The sequence below is a fragment of the Clupea harengus genome, chromosome 4 (genome assembly GCF_900700415.2).
Source record: "Clupea harengus chromosome 4, Ch_v2.0.2, whole genome shotgun sequence".
Lineage (NCBI taxonomy): Eukaryota > Metazoa > Chordata > Actinopteri > Clupeiformes > Clupeidae > Clupea > Clupea harengus.
This window is the reverse complement of record NC_045155.1, coordinates 27,428,081-27,444,846: the sequence shown is the minus strand read 5'-3', so window position 1 is coordinate 27,444,846 and position 16,766 is coordinate 27,428,081. Positions and strand designations below refer to the sequence as shown.

General features: G+C 40.3%; 1 protein-coding gene across 3 annotated transcripts in view; it reads right to left on the bottom strand.

Moving 5' to 3' along the window:
* LOC105900108 (neural cell adhesion molecule L1.1-like) overlaps positions 1–16,766 on the bottom strand; it is a 94,238-nt gene that overhangs the window by 76,113 nt on the left and 1,359 nt on the right. The window lies entirely within an intron of this gene.

Sequence of the window (16,766 nt, the reverse complement as noted above, 5' to 3'; positions counted from 1 at the left end):
TCTACAATTCTCCAGCTGTGATCCTTGGAGATTCTTTTTCCAGTCGAACCATCCTCCTCACGGTGCGTGGGGTCAATGTACACATACGTCCGCTTCCAGGCTGATTCTTAACATCTCCTGTCGCTTTAAACTTCTTAATTATTTTCATGATAGTGGAAATGGGTATTTTCAACTCTTTAGAGATTTTCTTGTGTCCATTTCTTGATTTGTGCAGCTCCACAACTTTCTGTCGCACATCGTCACTGTGTTCTTGGGTCTTTCCCATAGTGATGAATGACTAATGGAATTTGGCCTGTGTCACCTCATATTTGTACGCCAGTGGAACAGGAAGTCATGGTTGACCTCTTAAGACTTCCTTATCAAACAGGTGAACTTAAAAATGTAAAAAATGACTGTAAATATACTTCAGTTAGATTTTAATTATAAGATTTGTCTAGGGGTGCCAATAATTGTGGCACACATGTTTTGGGGAAAAATATTTATTTAATGTCAACAGTTTTTTTTTCTTTCAATAATTTTACTTCAATGAAAAGGTAAGATTTTTGTGAATATTCTGAGTGAAAGACCAAGAGGATAAACAGCAAAGACATATTTTTTTATAGCCTGTTTTGCTCATATTCACTAAGGGTGCCAATAATTGCGGAGGGCACTGTATGTAAATGAGTTAGCTGAGAGCTTAAAGGGTAAGTTGGGATATATTTCAGCAGTTTTATTAATAGGAAAATATTCACTTTTGTTATAATTAAGCTTGTACCCTGATATTTTTCCAAAATGTTCAAGAACATCAAGGACTTCAGGTACACTGGTAACTGGGTTGGTGACATATAATAATAAATCATCAGCATATAGTGAGACAGTATGTGTTAGGCCCCCACGCACAATACCCTCTATTTTACCATTGTTTCTTAATGCAATTGAAAGTGGCTCTATAGCTAGAACAAAAAGTAGTGGACTTAAGGGGTCACCTTGTTTGGTCCCTCTGTGTAGACCAAAGTAATCAGAGGAGATAGAATTGGTAAAAACTGAAGCAGTAGGGTCAGTGTATATTAATTTGATTAGCTTAATTAAATTTTGGCCAAACCCAAATCTATGTAGTGTATAAAAGAGATAGTCCCACTCGACCCTATCAAATGCCTTTTCTGCGTCAAGAGATACGACTGCTTCAGGGACTAATTTATCAGACTTGGTATAAATGATGTTAAACAGGCGTCTCAAATTAAAATAAGACTGCCTGTCTTGAACAAATCCAGTCTGATCATATGAGACCAAATCCGGTAGGACTGACTCAAGACGGAGGGCAATTACTTTGGAAAACACTTTACACTTTCACTTTTTTGGAGAAAAAGGCATCAAATTGGTGTTGATCTGGTTTTAAATCTGATGAATATAGTTTTGAGTAAAACTCTTTAAATTGGTTGTTTATAGCTTGGTGGTCTTCGCTTAGTAAACCATCAGACAGTCTAATTTGTGGTATGATATGAGATGCTGCTTTCTGACGAAGCTGGCTGGCCAGTAGTTTAGAAGGTTTATCCCCCTCTTCATAAAATCGACTACGGGACTTGAATATCAGCCTTTCTGCCTCATTGGTAGATAGAAGATCCGCTTCAGTTTGTAAGCTGATTCTTGTTTTGACCAAGTCAGGGGTGGGGGACGTTGATATCTGGTTATCCAAAGTCTTAATTCTGGAGGATACATCTATAATAGTATTATGGTGTTTTTTTCTAGTGCGTGCATTGTGAGAAATGATCTGTCCTCTAAGATATGCCTTAAGCGCTTCCCACAGAGTTGAGGCTGATATGTCATCTGTTCTGTTGGTTTCCAGGTAGAAATCTATTTGTTCTGAGACAAACTCAACAAAGTCAGAGTCAGCCAAGAGTGGATCAAGTCGCCATGACCGCCTGGACCTCTGAGATAGAAGTTTTATTGTCATACCTACAGGGGCATGATCAGAGATCATAATTGAGTGATATTTGCATTCGGTGATAACATTTAGAAGAAAAGGATCAACTAGAAAAAAGTCTATTCTTGAAAATGATTTGTGTACATTGGAAAAGAAAGAATATTCCCTTTTAGAGGGATTTTTAAATCTCCATGGGTCGATCAGTTTATGTGAATCTATGAATGCTTGCACTGTTTGAGCTGATTTAGTTGGTTTTGACATAGAGTGAGAAGAACGATCCCATGTTGGGTCCATTACTAGATTGTAATCACCAGACAAAATAAGATGATGACTGTCAAGATTAGGGATAGAGCTAAACATCCTCTCAAAAAAACAATGGTCATCAAAATTAGGAGCATATATACAAACTAATATGACGGGGATCTGAAATAGCTTTCCCACAACCATTACATATCTACCATTTGGATCAGAGATGGTGCTTGTTGCATCAAATTGAATATTCTTATGAATAAGTATGGCTGCTCCTCTACTTTTGCCATCAAATTTTGAATGAAACATTTGTCCCACCCAGTCTCTATGAATCCTAATATGATCCCTGTTGCGTAGATGAGTTTCCTGTAGCATTGCTATGCCTACCTCCAGATGTTGCAAGTGTGAGAGAACCTTCTTCCTTTTAACATTGTGATTAAGACCCTTTACATTCCAACTTATAATGTTTACATCCCTGTTGCCTAGAATTGCATTGGAGGTATTATGTGTCATTGCAAGTAAACTTATCAAATATACCTGTGTCTATCCTACTTGAATGGAATAAGATAATGGATGCACAAAAAACAAAAAAGACATATATACACACACAATTACACTTAACACATAGTAAACAGAGCCCTAAAGCCTGACAATGGCATCCCCCCCTGAGACACATTAACTTTTCGCAAACTCTCATTTGCAACTCTCCTGCTATTAAACAAGCAGTCTAAACTTTGTGAACCTCTATGTTTGTAAAAATTAGGTCATGCACTCAGACATACTATGAACATGAAACTATACGGTGTAGAGGGAAAGGACTGTCCATCATATATTGTATAGCTACATTAATGGCGGATAGGTCATTGAACGTATAGTTAGAAAAAAAAAAGGAATTCTAGTGGTTCTTTCCCCCTTATGCAATTGGTCAGATATAGTTCATAATCATTCTGGATTTGACTCGTCACCTTGATTATCCTCGTCCGGAATGGAGCGTGAAGGAGATTGGCCAGCGATGTGATTGTTGATGCAAGTGCCTCTACGGGGTCGGTGAACTTCATACGCTTCTTGTCGTGGATGAACTGCAGTGTGGCTGGAAAGTACATACCAAATTTGATGTGTGCAGCATGGAGCATCTGCTTGCAATCGGAGAAGGCTGCACGACGTTTGTTGATGTCCGGGCTGAAGTCGGGGAATATATGAATTCTTGATCCATTGTAGGTAAGCGCACCTTTCTCTCGCGCAAGGCGCAGGATCCGCTCTTTGGTCTGGAAGTGATGTAGCTTTACAATGAATGGTCGTGGTTTGTCGCCATCTCGCGGTTTAGGAGCTAGGCTTCGATGAGCTCTATCCACAGGCAGTGACATTATAAAGTTATCCTCTCCAAACAACTCCACAAGTAGATTAGCGATGAACTCCGTTGGCTTTGTTCCCTCTATGTTTTCCTTTATCCCGACGATTCTAATGTTGTGCCTTCTTGTGTAATTCTCCAGGTATGATACTTTCTCCCTTAGCTCGCAATTCTCCTTAGCTAAGGAAGTTTGTGATAGCTCCACACCGTCCAATCTTTTATCCAGTTCATTAAGTCCTTCCTCCACACTCGTAATTCTCTGGCCAAGTGCATTAAGCGTTGTGTGTAAAGAAGCAATAGACGCCCGGTTTTCTTCTCGGAATGAGTTGATGGAAGCTTGGATAACACCAACAGCTTTTGCTAGCGCATCCATAGTTTTGGAATTAGCATCCTCCAAGTTCGTCGTGTTTCTTGAAGTTGACCGACTTTCTCTGGAGTCTTTAGGAGTCTTGTGCGACATTATATAGATATCAAACGTTTGGTGTACGAAATATTCGAGTCTAAGTATTTGTAAGGTTCACAAAATATTAATTACATTTAGGATTTTGCAGGAGCTGCGGAAGACACGTCTACTCTATAGGCATGCTCAACAGCGCCCCCTGCTATACAATTTCTAGCATGTTATCATTGATCAACCAAATGAGTTTTTTAGCTAAACTGATGACAATGGATTATCACATCCAATTTAATGCACTTAAAGCTATCATATGCTAATACCAGCACATGTAATATCAACTTGTATATTGAAAGCTAAATCTAGCATTAAACCTACTAATATGGCCAACATTAAGGCATATGCTACTACCTGTTACATTTAAATGATAAGGTAGTAGTCTCTCTCTCACGCCATCGCCCTGAACGGGGGTAATAGAAGTCAAATGTACAACTAAATTAAAGTACACACTTTCTGGTCTTCACTTATTGATCACTCATCAACGATGGATGACACCAAACTGATTGTGTATTGATGGCCAGACTGAAAGGCAAACTCAAAGCAGACAGATAGGGCATAGTAGCCTACATCATGGCTATGCTTATCTAATATAGAACTAGCTTGTGTCACAGACACGAGTGGGATATGATGGAGAAACAGATTTAAAGGTGATATTTTAACAGCAATATCCTTAGTGTTCATTAACAACAAGCTGGATCAATTCTTAAACTGTTTGTTTTAGAAGTAGTATGGTAACTTCCTAATTCATTGGGATGGCATGTTTTTATTTTATAAAAAATATGCCACATAACGAAATAAGCAAGTACACACATTTTGTATTTCCTTTTTACTGTATAATATATCTGTGAACAACAACATTTAATAAAGTTATTTATAAGGTTATGTGCTGTTCTGTGTGTGTCTTTTTTGACATTTCCTGATTTTCAAAATCTCAATTAGTGCGTGATGCACACAGCAATATTAATGATAATTGATTATAGTAAAAATAGAGGTCTCAACATCTATGTCAGAGACAAACCGTAATCCATGTCCATAATCACTACTGATTGACAGCCTTGGTTGCTTGGAAGCAGCTACCTTGTTTATGTATGTTGGGGGGTAACCCAAAGGCTATGTATGTATCAGGAGGTAGACCAGCAATACAAGCATGCAACTTTAAGGTGACCATCACCCAAAAAAGAAGATAATATTTTTCAATTTGCTAAACACAAAAAATGTATATAAAACACAGTATATATCATACGTCATCATATGTGTCCTTAGACATAAAGTACACCACATTAATCATTACAGAGTGACACAAGAGGTCTCTTTTTATCTCTTTATCTGTAGAAAACAAAGTGTATGATGGATCTGAGCCTAATGGTATGAGTGTCAGCAGCAATTCTCTGGGAATGAGACTGTAGGCAGAGGACATCTGCAATCCTGACAACTCACTCTCACAATCCTGAAAACTCACTCTCACAATCCTGACAACTCACTCTCACAATCCTGACAATTTACTCTAACAATCCAGACAACCCACTCTCACAATCCTACCAACTCACTCTCACTTCCTCTATAGTTTGTTTTCATTTCCCACCATTAATGCACTTTCCTAATGCTATTTTAACAGTCCTCCACTACACTTCTTCCTTTAAAATAAGTAATTTATTCGGGCACATGCTCCACTCATTGTCTTCAGGATAAGACATCTATTTATGCACAAGGTTTTGGGATTTTTCTTTTTCGGTTTGTTTATCTGCTCCCTGTATACTGAATTATGAATGTGTATGAATTGTGCAATATATATTCTGCAACTTTCATTGCCTTGACACTAGAGGGCGTATAAACGCACACGTCACTTTGCATTTCCAAGCCACGGAGCATTGACCAGCAACCTGACTGCCTGTGGGTGTTATATCCACCTTCAAGTGAAAGTGAAAAAGAAAAAAACCTCTAGCTGCAGCGGAAAGTCCCGGAGTTTTTCTGTGTGTGTTTGTACCACATTAAGCCTCTCTCTTGGCAATCATTCAAACTGGTCTCTGCTCAGAAACCCAGGCATTAAGCATGAACATGAGCTAATCATTATGTACAACACAATACTGTGAACAAGTGACTCAATACACACTTTTCCTTTCTTTGGCATGTTTTAACTTTGCGCTTTACTGCTTGTCAACACAGCCACAATCTCTGTCCTCAAACACCGTCAGAGTCCTTGTGCTAATTTCTTCCTAGCCGAGTGGGACTGTTTTGTAAACTTGCATAACACGATAGCTATAGGTATACTTTTATATGATTTATTAACTGTGGCTAATGTAGTTTATAAGCTAATATAAACAGCTTGATGGACATCTTAACTGGGTACAGACGGCAAATGTTCAACTATAAGAGTACCTTACAGTTCCCGGGTACAGCACGCTTAGCGTGTTGCGGCTGTTGACAGACAGTTGTGTAATGTGGTTGTATCCTGCCACCCCTGCAATCCTTGTATTACAGCCTCTCCTTCTTCATCTACTTCTTTATTGCGTTATGCTAAGACATTAATTCTGATAAAAATGGCCATGTTACCTACGGTTAAGTGCTTACTTAACTTTATCTCTTTATCTGTTTATCAAACTGATGTTTACTGACCACATTTTATCTCTTATAGCCTGACCTTTGCCCACTCACTGTGTCCGCTGTGGGATGCTGCTGCAGTCTCTCCACCTGATCTACTTTTCAGAAACCCTCTGCCTACGCCTACCCATCCCCACCAAACTGTCATGCATTAATTACACTCTGCTCATGATGCATCTACATACTCTGTGCTAGCTTGTTTACCTGTAATGTAAATATTTGCCACCATATGCATAGTTTTCTTTTTCATTACTCTACTTACCCTTTTAATGGCAACCTTACGAGCACACTGTATACACACTAAGCTGTAATAGTAACCTTATGAGCACACTGTATACACACTAAGCTGTAATAGTAACCTTACGAGCACACTGTATACCCACTAAGCTGTAATAGTAACCTTATGAGCACACTGTAGACACACTAAGCTGTAATAGTAACCTTATGAGCACACTGTATACACACTAAGCTGTAATAGTAACCTTATGAGCACACTGTATACACACTAAGCTTTTCTACAATACTTGAATGCTCTCTCCCCATCTTATCCACTATCATTGACTATAGTTTGAGGCTACTATAGTCAATGAAGTTTTAGTATTCAGCATCACTGAACACCTTATCTCCAGGCTAACCAGACCTGTTTACGAATATGCTTGCATGTGTTGTCTTTTATGTGTATGTGGGCGGCGGGGATGGCTCATGGATATTTTCACGGATTTCAATCACTGACCTCATGGATTTCAGTCATGTTAACTTGACAGGTATGCAGGACCTGCACTCTCTCTTCTCTCTGTTGCTCTTCCTCTAGATCCTCTGCCTCTTGTACCACTAGGATCTGTACTCCTCCTCTCTCTGCTCCTCTCTCTGCTCCTATCTCTAGCTCATCCTCTCCGCCCTCCGCCTCTTGTATCAGCGATTCTTGATTGGAGTAGTTCAGCAACTCCTGCTCCTAGCCTCCTCCTCTGTGAGTGGCTGATGCAGCGATTCTTGATTGGAGTAGTTCAGCATTTTCAGATCTTAGCCTCATCCTCTGTAAGTGGCTCATGCAGCATTTCTGGATGGTGCGAGTCTCCTAAGCTTCCTGAGGTGATGTCTGATTAATCGGCAATCGGCCTTTGGTGGAATTTCGTAGAAATAAAAGGAAGAAAAGTGTGTGTTCAAAGGCTTACAGGCAGGACCTCTCATTTTGTTCAAACAGATCTCAAAGATATTCCTTTTTCATGACATAATATTGACAAAATGAGTCCCGTCGCTACAAAATGTAGAAAAACTAGAGAGAGACAGAGATGGACACAGAAAGAAAGAAAGAAAGAGTGAAACCAAAGTGCAATTTGTACCTCTCACCTAAATCTGACTGCATAATCATTGGAACTTGTCCTCTCGTCGTGACCTAAAAACAAAAAATAACTCCTGGTGTTTAATAACAGCTGAGTAAACCGTTTCAATAATGTTACCCCCATGACAGAAGCCAGTATGTTGGAAATACTGACAACCCCTTTATAATAAAACACTAAATATTACATTTGATCATATTATGATATTATAATTTCATACCATGAGAGAAACAGTTTTTCCTGCGGTTTCGCCACCAGCAAAATACTGCTATTGCAACAGATATCAGTGTGACCACAAGGACAATAACAGGAATTATGGAAATGTTTTTTTCACACTCAGTATCAGATGACAGTGTTCCTTCTTTTGTAATTTCATATCCTGGTTGACACCTATAAGAGCAAAATTAATCAATCATTATTTTTTTGGCTGGGGCCGTAGAAAACTCAGTGTACTGTTACAGAAAATAATTATGGTTTGATGAACTTACCGTGTGTGCGGTATACAGGATGACGATGATCCATTTGAATATGTGCTATTACCACAGTTGTCACACACAGTGTCTGAAGAAAACTCAGTGTACTGTTACAGAAAATAATTATGGTTTGATGAACTTACCGTGTGTGCGGTATACAGGATGACGATGATCCATTTGAATATGTGCTATTACCACAGTTGTCACACACAGTGTCTGAAGATGTTGAACCTGCATGCATAGATGAGAAAAATATGAATGCTTAATTAACTTTCAAACCACATAATTTATTCCAGGACTATTGTTCAACTGTGATTATGACTATATACTGTATATACTATGTTACAAACGAAGGCCCAACTCTGGCAGCAAAGCTTCATTATCTTCTGGTTAAAGAAGGTGGTTGTAGCTTGAGCCATCTTCCACTTGACTTAACCAAAACTGAAAGCAAACGCAAAAGCCAAACTGTAAACACTGTTCCAACATGTTGTCAAACCATGAAAGTAGGAGCTACTGTGTCTGCATGTGAATGTGTGTGTGTGTGCCAGCCTGACATAGCCCAGTAAAGTTCATCTACTTGCAGTTCTCACTGCCTAATGGCTTTCTTTAGGACTAACAGACTGGTATGGAAGGGCCTCGGGCGCTAAGCTCAATAGGAGCAAGTCCGAGGCCCAGCTCTTTGGACCATGGGTTGACGTCCCGACTGGACTAAATCTGGATTTTAAAACCAAAGACATAAAGGGGTCAAATTTGACGAAGAGGGAGCTGGACGGGGTAACTGGACTGACAAGTTAGGGAAAGTTAGGCAAAGACCTGGTTACTGGGGACTGAGACACCTGACGCTTGAGGGCAAAGCTTTAATAATCAAAGCAGTAATTTTACCATTCATTTGACTTCTTTGCTCTGTTTTTAGTGTCCCCCCCCCCCCCCCCCCCCCCCCCGCTTTTTCCTTTAAGGTTTAGAGAGGGCGGTGTTTTACGTTCTGTGGGGGTCCAAGTGGGAGAGGATCAAAAGAGAAACCGTCAAGAAGCGCCCCGAGAACGGCGGGAAGGGCCTCCCAGACCCCCACCTGTTTTTAGGCTCCAAGTACACCACCCTCCACATCAAATACGCAACGGCCCCATCCAGAGATAATAAAACATCGGCCTTAGCCAGATTCTGGATGGGGTCGTACCTAAGGAAACTTATGATTTTAAAACCCAGTTTAAAATGTCCAGTTTCTTTTAATCTGCCCCCCAGTATCTTTTTATTAGAGTTTTTACAGAAATATGATCTGGAGGGGCAGGATGTCACTGTTTTAACTAAGGCAAAAATGCTTGTCTCCCTTGTGCAGGACTGGGAGAAGGTGAGCCCCGTTCTAGTGTGGAGGAACGTGGCCCACCCCACCCTCCAGAACAAACAGAAGGATCTGTCGTGGATGGCGGCCCACGAGATCCTACCGGTCAGGGCCGTTATGCATTCCCGGGGTATGGCAAAGAACCCCATCTGCCCATGGCCCGGGTGTGGCAGACCGGAGACCGTGAGGCATGTGTTCTGGGAGTGCAGTGTGGCAGGGGACCTGTGGGCCGCGACCGGCCCCCTGAGATGCCCGAGCCTGCTGGCGGGGGAGGTCCGCCCACTGGACTACCGGGCAGCGGTACATGGGGTGGGTCAGAGGCTGGAGAGTCTACCAGCCGCGGACTTTACTGCGCTCTGGCTCAGTGTGGAGGCCGCATTGTGGACCTCCAGAAACCTGCTGGTGGGGAAGCGTGTGACGGTGCCCCTGCTCGCGCTTAGGCGGCTGCTAACATCTGCACAGCAGGAGGCCCCGCGCATCGCCAATCGGAGGGGGTCGGGGTGACACGCAAGAGGGTCCCGGCCACCACGGTCCCTGATTTCCGCCGATGCCCCCCCGCAAAGTGACGAAGCACAAAAGAGGGATGGAGCAGCGGGCACAGGGTGAGGGGTCTCCGTTGGACCGTCGGAAGCGGCAACCTTTCTGTGTAATGGAGGGTGGGGTGGAGCCAGCCTGGAGGTGGCTCACACTGGTCCTGCATGAGGAGACTTTTATTGTTTTATTTCATTTACTTATTTATTGGTTTTTATTGGCTCTTTATCCACAAACATGGACTCTTTTATACAACCTTTCATGGACGTTTTACACACATGAACACACACACACCCCTTTGTTTAAAAAGAACAAAAAGAAAAATTTATTTATTTCAAAAATTTACTTTTAAAAAGGTGAAAACCGTGAAAAGTGTATAAAGTGATGAAAAGAAAAAAAACTGTTGTAAAAAGAAGAAAAAGTAAATTGTATGAAGTGGAAAATTAAATCAATGTAAACCTGAAATGAAATGATCGCATGGTGACAATAAATTTTTTCGAAAGAAAGAAAGAAAAAATGGCTTTCTTTATGTCCTTTGACCAGCCCTTACATTGGTTTCAAGCAGGGACGTGCGGTCAGGGAAGGCAGAGCCTCACCTGTCATCGTGAACTGATCTGTGCTATAAATGTAATTTCGGCATGATTCCAATCATTTCGAGCATTTTTATAATCAAAATCGCTGAATTTGCACATGTTCTGTTCAAACAGACAGGAGACAGCGAGACGGTGAGGCAGTGCCTCACCTCAGATTGCGCAATCCCTCACAAATTGGGTTTAGCGCATGCGTAGAACCTATTTAGTCTTGTTGATCTGAGATAAAACAGCATGTCGCTACCCGATCCTAGTCCTCTACCCGATCCTAGTCCATGCTCAGACACAAACGGTTTACGGCATAAGGCTCATCATCAACATGTGGGGCTTGTCTTAACGCATAATGTGGGTTTATTTAACGTAATATTTTATAATGTTGTAAACGGTTTATAGCATAAGGCTCAACGTCAACATATGGGGCTTGTTTTAACGCATCATGTGGGTATATTTAATGTAATATTGAATTATGTTGTAAACGGTTTACAGCATAAGGCTCAACGTCAACATATGGGGCTTGCCTTAACGAATAATGTGGGGATATTTCATGTAATATTTATACGTTTCACCTTTTCAAGCTAATTTGCTCAGACTATAGAGCAGTCTTCATTTTACTGCTGTTTTGCTGTACAACGTACCCCTCAAAATGTAACTGGGGATAGACAGTGTGATCCTCCACCTCCACCTCCATCTCTCTCGTTTTTAAATAAACGGTCATGTTTCGGTAAAACTGGCTGTCTTTGCTGTCTTCCATGATTGAAACCATAGACAAAGATATAAATGTATATGATTGAAACCAGCAATCCTACATGATCTGTCGTTGTGACGCATGCGCGGCTTCGCTGTCGACAATGTCGCAAAGTGACGCATGCGCATGAGCATGGACTAGGATCAGGTAGAGGACTAGGATCAGGTAGAGGACTAGGATCGGGTAGAGGACTAGGATCAGGTAGAGGACTAGGATCAGGTAGAGGACTAGGATCAGGTAGAGGACTAGGATCGGGTAGCGACACCGCATTGAAAAAGCACACAGTACCTCAGTACCTGCTCTTCTTCTACACTTATATTTGACCCTGACTGCGAAAATGGAAGATTCTATTGCTAAGCTAAAACATTTCTCAAAACAGGACTTTCAATCAAAACGTGAAGTGATCAATAATGGGAGACCTATGCCGGAGCTAAAAGGTATGCTTCAAATGACGGGACAGAAGATAACTCGATCGACTTCTCACATTCAAAGCCAAAATGCTTTGAAAATGTGTGGAACCTCAAGAATAAATTTGGTTTGGGACGTACAGCGGCAGCTCTGTTGATTTCCCATTATTTCTCTTAGGATTGTTTAATGTCTATGTGAAGCCATTTAACATCACAGTGGTTGTGATCACTTTGAACCCAAGACTGCTTTTTATTGGTGAGCTGATTTTGAGAAATTAAACTTAAATTGCAGCTAAAGTTGTGTTTCCTGGTTGCTGGTTATCCAGTTGCTATGCTAGCTAATTAGCTAGCTAAGGAAACTTAATAACCTTAAACGATTTAATTGGAAGAGTTAAATTTGCATGAAATGATAGCTGATTATCTAGCTGATGTTATAGTCTCCTCGATTTAACTCTTAAAATTATAATGGGAAAAGGTAAAAACCCTCAGGGTGCTTGTGCAACTTCGTATGAAAGTTCATATTCACAAGTTCATATTCATGAGTGCATATTCACACATATTAACACGAGTTCATCACAAACTAGCAGCTGCCAACCGTATGTACCTTACCTATACCTGTGTAAAGAATGCTGATGTGAAAAACAACCAGTAGTCAATGTGCAAGCTGCCAATTGAATGGTGAGCAGTGTTGTGCACGTTCACACCTCTCATGAACTAGTTCAAAGTTCAGTTCATACAAGTAAACATGAATCGTTCACGTTCATAGTTCACCATTTAAATTCTGAACTAGTTCATAGTTCAGTTCATTTTCATTTTTTTTTTTTAATTATTGCAAATTTTTCAGGAGGACATAATTTGCACAGAAAGGTGAGATTTTTACTGTCGGAAACTTCATCAGACAGTGTGTAAAAATCCTGCACATAATAATAATTATTAATACACAGCCCTGTAGTACCATTTAAATAATGAATTATACAGGGAACTAAAGGTAATAATTTAACCTCTTCAGCAATGACATCCTACTGGCTTAATCTCAGATCAACAAGGGCATGTACACTAAATGAAAGACCGCTCAAAAGTTAGCATAGGTAAACCCTGTAACACTGTCGCTACACGATGGTAGTCCTTTGGGGGATAGTAGTCCCTCACATTGCGCATGCTCAGACACAAACGGTTTATGGCATAAGGCTCAACATAATCGCGCATGATCAGACAACAAAACGGTTTACAGCATAAGGCTCAACATCAACATCAACATATCTGGCTTGTCTTAACGCATAATGTAGGTTTATTTAACGTAATATTTAATAATGTTGTAAACGGTTTAAACGTCAACATATGGGGCTTGTCTTAACGCATAATGTGGGTATATTTAATGTTATATTTAATTATGTTGTAAACGGCTAACAGCATAAGGCTCTACGTCAACATATGAAACGAAACTGGGGAGAGACTTTTTGATCTTCCACCTCATCTGTTTTGTCCACTGTGACAACATCTTCTTTGTTTTTAAATAAATGGTCATGTTTTCAAAAAACTGGCTTTCGTCGCTTTTCTCCATGATTGAAAACGGATCTGTCGTTGTGACGCATGCGTGGCTTCGCTGTCGACAGTGTCGCAAAATGACGCATGCGCAATGTGAGGGACTACTATCCCCCAAAGGACTACCATCGTGTAGCGACAAACACTCGTATTTGTACATTAGCTAAGCGAGTTCACGAACAGTGCATCATGCTAGATCAATTAAGTGACAGTGCTCGTAACAATTATGAGAAAGCTACACTATAACAAACACATAATGACAAGGTAGACTACAAAGTCAAACTCACGTATACATGGACGCACACACCTTCAACAAAGTGCAACGTTCAATTATGTGAAAATATGCCCGAAGTTAACTGCTACTATGCCGTGAAGCGATATCAAAACATTGCACCATGAGAAGTGGAGTCACATAACCAACGCAATTACCAAATATGGTAATTTACCGAAACATGGTCTGTCTGGGCAATTTAACAAATAATTACTATGGCGTTTTTAACAGCTAGGCTACTGAGCAACGACATGGTACAAGCATTTGATTTAGACAGCGTCTTTCCTCAGTAGAAGGAAAACATTCCATAATGTTATAGCTAGACCTCAGTGGCGCTGGACCTCAGAGAATATGAACGTGTTCACCGTTCAAATTCATTATTTGTCATGAAGTTGCGTTCAGTTCATCGTTCTCATAAAAATGAACGTGTTCAATGAACGCGTTCTTTTGAACGCGTTCATGCACAACACTGATGGTGAGATACTTAAGATACTCTATTGGGTTTATGTATTTGTAAATGTGACTCTGAAAGAGTCAGTGCCTCACTAGCCACGAACCTCACCGCACGTCACTGGTTTCAAGATAGTCACTGCTGGCAGGTGTGCTTTTACCAATTAGCCAGAGATAGTGACATCACTGAAACTACCATGTGACATAACCCATCGTAACACTTGGCAAATGTTCCTCTTCAGTTTCCTAACCTGTCTGGTTGATGTACTGCCCTGGTGAGCACTTTGTGTGTTCCACAGCTCCTCGGCAGCCATCTTTGATTGGGTCAGTACAGTAGTGACCTTCCAGAGGCTCACAGAATGAGTCTGAGGTGGAGCTGCACGCCCTCTTCACTCTTAGACCTGCAGCTACAGAAATACATTAAAAGCAATCCTTATGGCCTTTTATCCATATAGCTGAAGAATGTCACAATCATCAGATGCTTTATAGACATGTATTTGTGCAAAAGTAAGACTTCACAGACTCTTAAAAAATGTACACCGTAAAGCCAATTCTCAGTCATGTTGCTTTTTAATTACTGTAGATAAGTCACATCCCTTTAAGGGCACATGACTAACTTGTGTAACTGTTCAGTGGCCAATTGGATTCAGAATTAAACTAAACAGCAGAACAAAGATTTGAATCACTCATTCATTTTGTCTTCAATTCATTTGAAATTTCTTTAAAATGTCTGCATACATGATGAATGTCAGATACACCTCTGCAACCTTGGCCTTTGAAAAATAATTGAAAATTCTCTATTGCTGAGGATGCTTACCGACATCACAGACTGTGCAGGACAAACAGCTGGTGAGACCACTGGCCTCATCAGAGAAAGTGGACGAAGGGCATGGGGCACATGTCGTACTGGTATACTCTGTGCAGTGCTTCCGCACGTAATACCCTGTATAAATAAACAAACTCTCAGGCACAAATAATAAACACCAAAAAAAAAACAATCAAACACAAGTAAACAAATGATCAGATGCAAAGAAACTGAAACAAATAAAATCAAAAATAAGCCTACAGAGGAGTCATAATTCATGTCAATGTCTTACCAGGAGAACAGACTGGACAGCATCCATCTTGAGAGATATACTCAGCTCTATCACATGCCTTTGTATTATCATTACATGGTGTTATGATTGTAAACAAAATTAGTCTATAGATAATGTCGTTTAACATGGTGTTAACTAGTAGACTACTATATCTATCAAAGCTAAGTTTGATTTGTTTAAATTATTTACACATTTAATATTAGGCTATGATAAGCCTACTGATAGACAAAATTACAGTACTATTACAATACATCCTGGGCAACTGATATCTATAACGATCAGATTTTATGAGCATTAGTTGAAGAAATATTCAGTTTCTTTGTAAACAGCAGCAAATCAGCATGCATCTGCAAGAGAGCAGAAAAATAACGTCAAGACATCAGCCTTCTATGGGCTTAAACACACATGTATCCATGTATGCTGCGTTAAAGAGGTATATGTCCTCTGTAGCCCAATAAAATAGCTGTCAAGTTTAAAACTACCCTTCGCCCATACTTTTAGACCTTGTCTGTAGGGTAACGATACCGCTTTGCCTCGCTGCTGCGAATATTTGAGCAAAACAAACTGGATATAACATGTATGGTCAGGTAAGGTGAAACTACTGTCATAGGCTAGGTTACTCGTCACAAACTACATATGCTACCTAGATACTAGTCCTGATACAAATAACTATCTAAATAGCTAACACATAACATAGGCCTAGCTACTAACGTTACTCGCAGCTGTCTAAAAATGACGTAAACGTATTGCCCTATCATCTCAAAATCAGTCCAGTACAAAATCACCCTTACTTTCAGTCCTTGTCTGTAGCATTTTTCTGCAAAACAAACTTCGCAACATTTCTCAATCTCTTCCGCTTTCTGCACCAACTACTGAATGTAGGCTTACAATATGCACCCTACCCGCCCCTTTAAAAAAAAAGAAGATAAATATCTTACACCACAAGTACGTCTGGAGTAGATAAATACACTGAGCAGCCGTTTTTTAAATAACCACGCCCCTTTCTAAATGGCCACTCTCTTATATTTCTTACATTATACCATGTTATGGAATGCTGACAAAATTCATTAAATCATTCGTACTTCCACGTAATTCTTAATTCAGATGTATTTCCCATGGCATGTATTAGATTCCACCAAAGGTGAGGGTCCCTCGCTTCTTCACAACTCTTATCCATCAAAGTGCGTCATTCCCGATCACTGCAGAGGTGGCTATACTGCCTCCCAGCGTATCAGATGTGTCAGTACAAGTGGCGCAACGCCATCAGGAAAGACGAGGAGAGTAAAATAAGCTTAAACACTTTGCTCAAACGAGCAAGAGTCAGTCAGAGAGGAGTCAGTCTTCTTTGAGTATTTTGCCAATGATTGAATATTTTAATACAAATGCCAATGTAATATCATATGAGCAGTAATATTTTTAAGAAATAAAATAAGTTCTC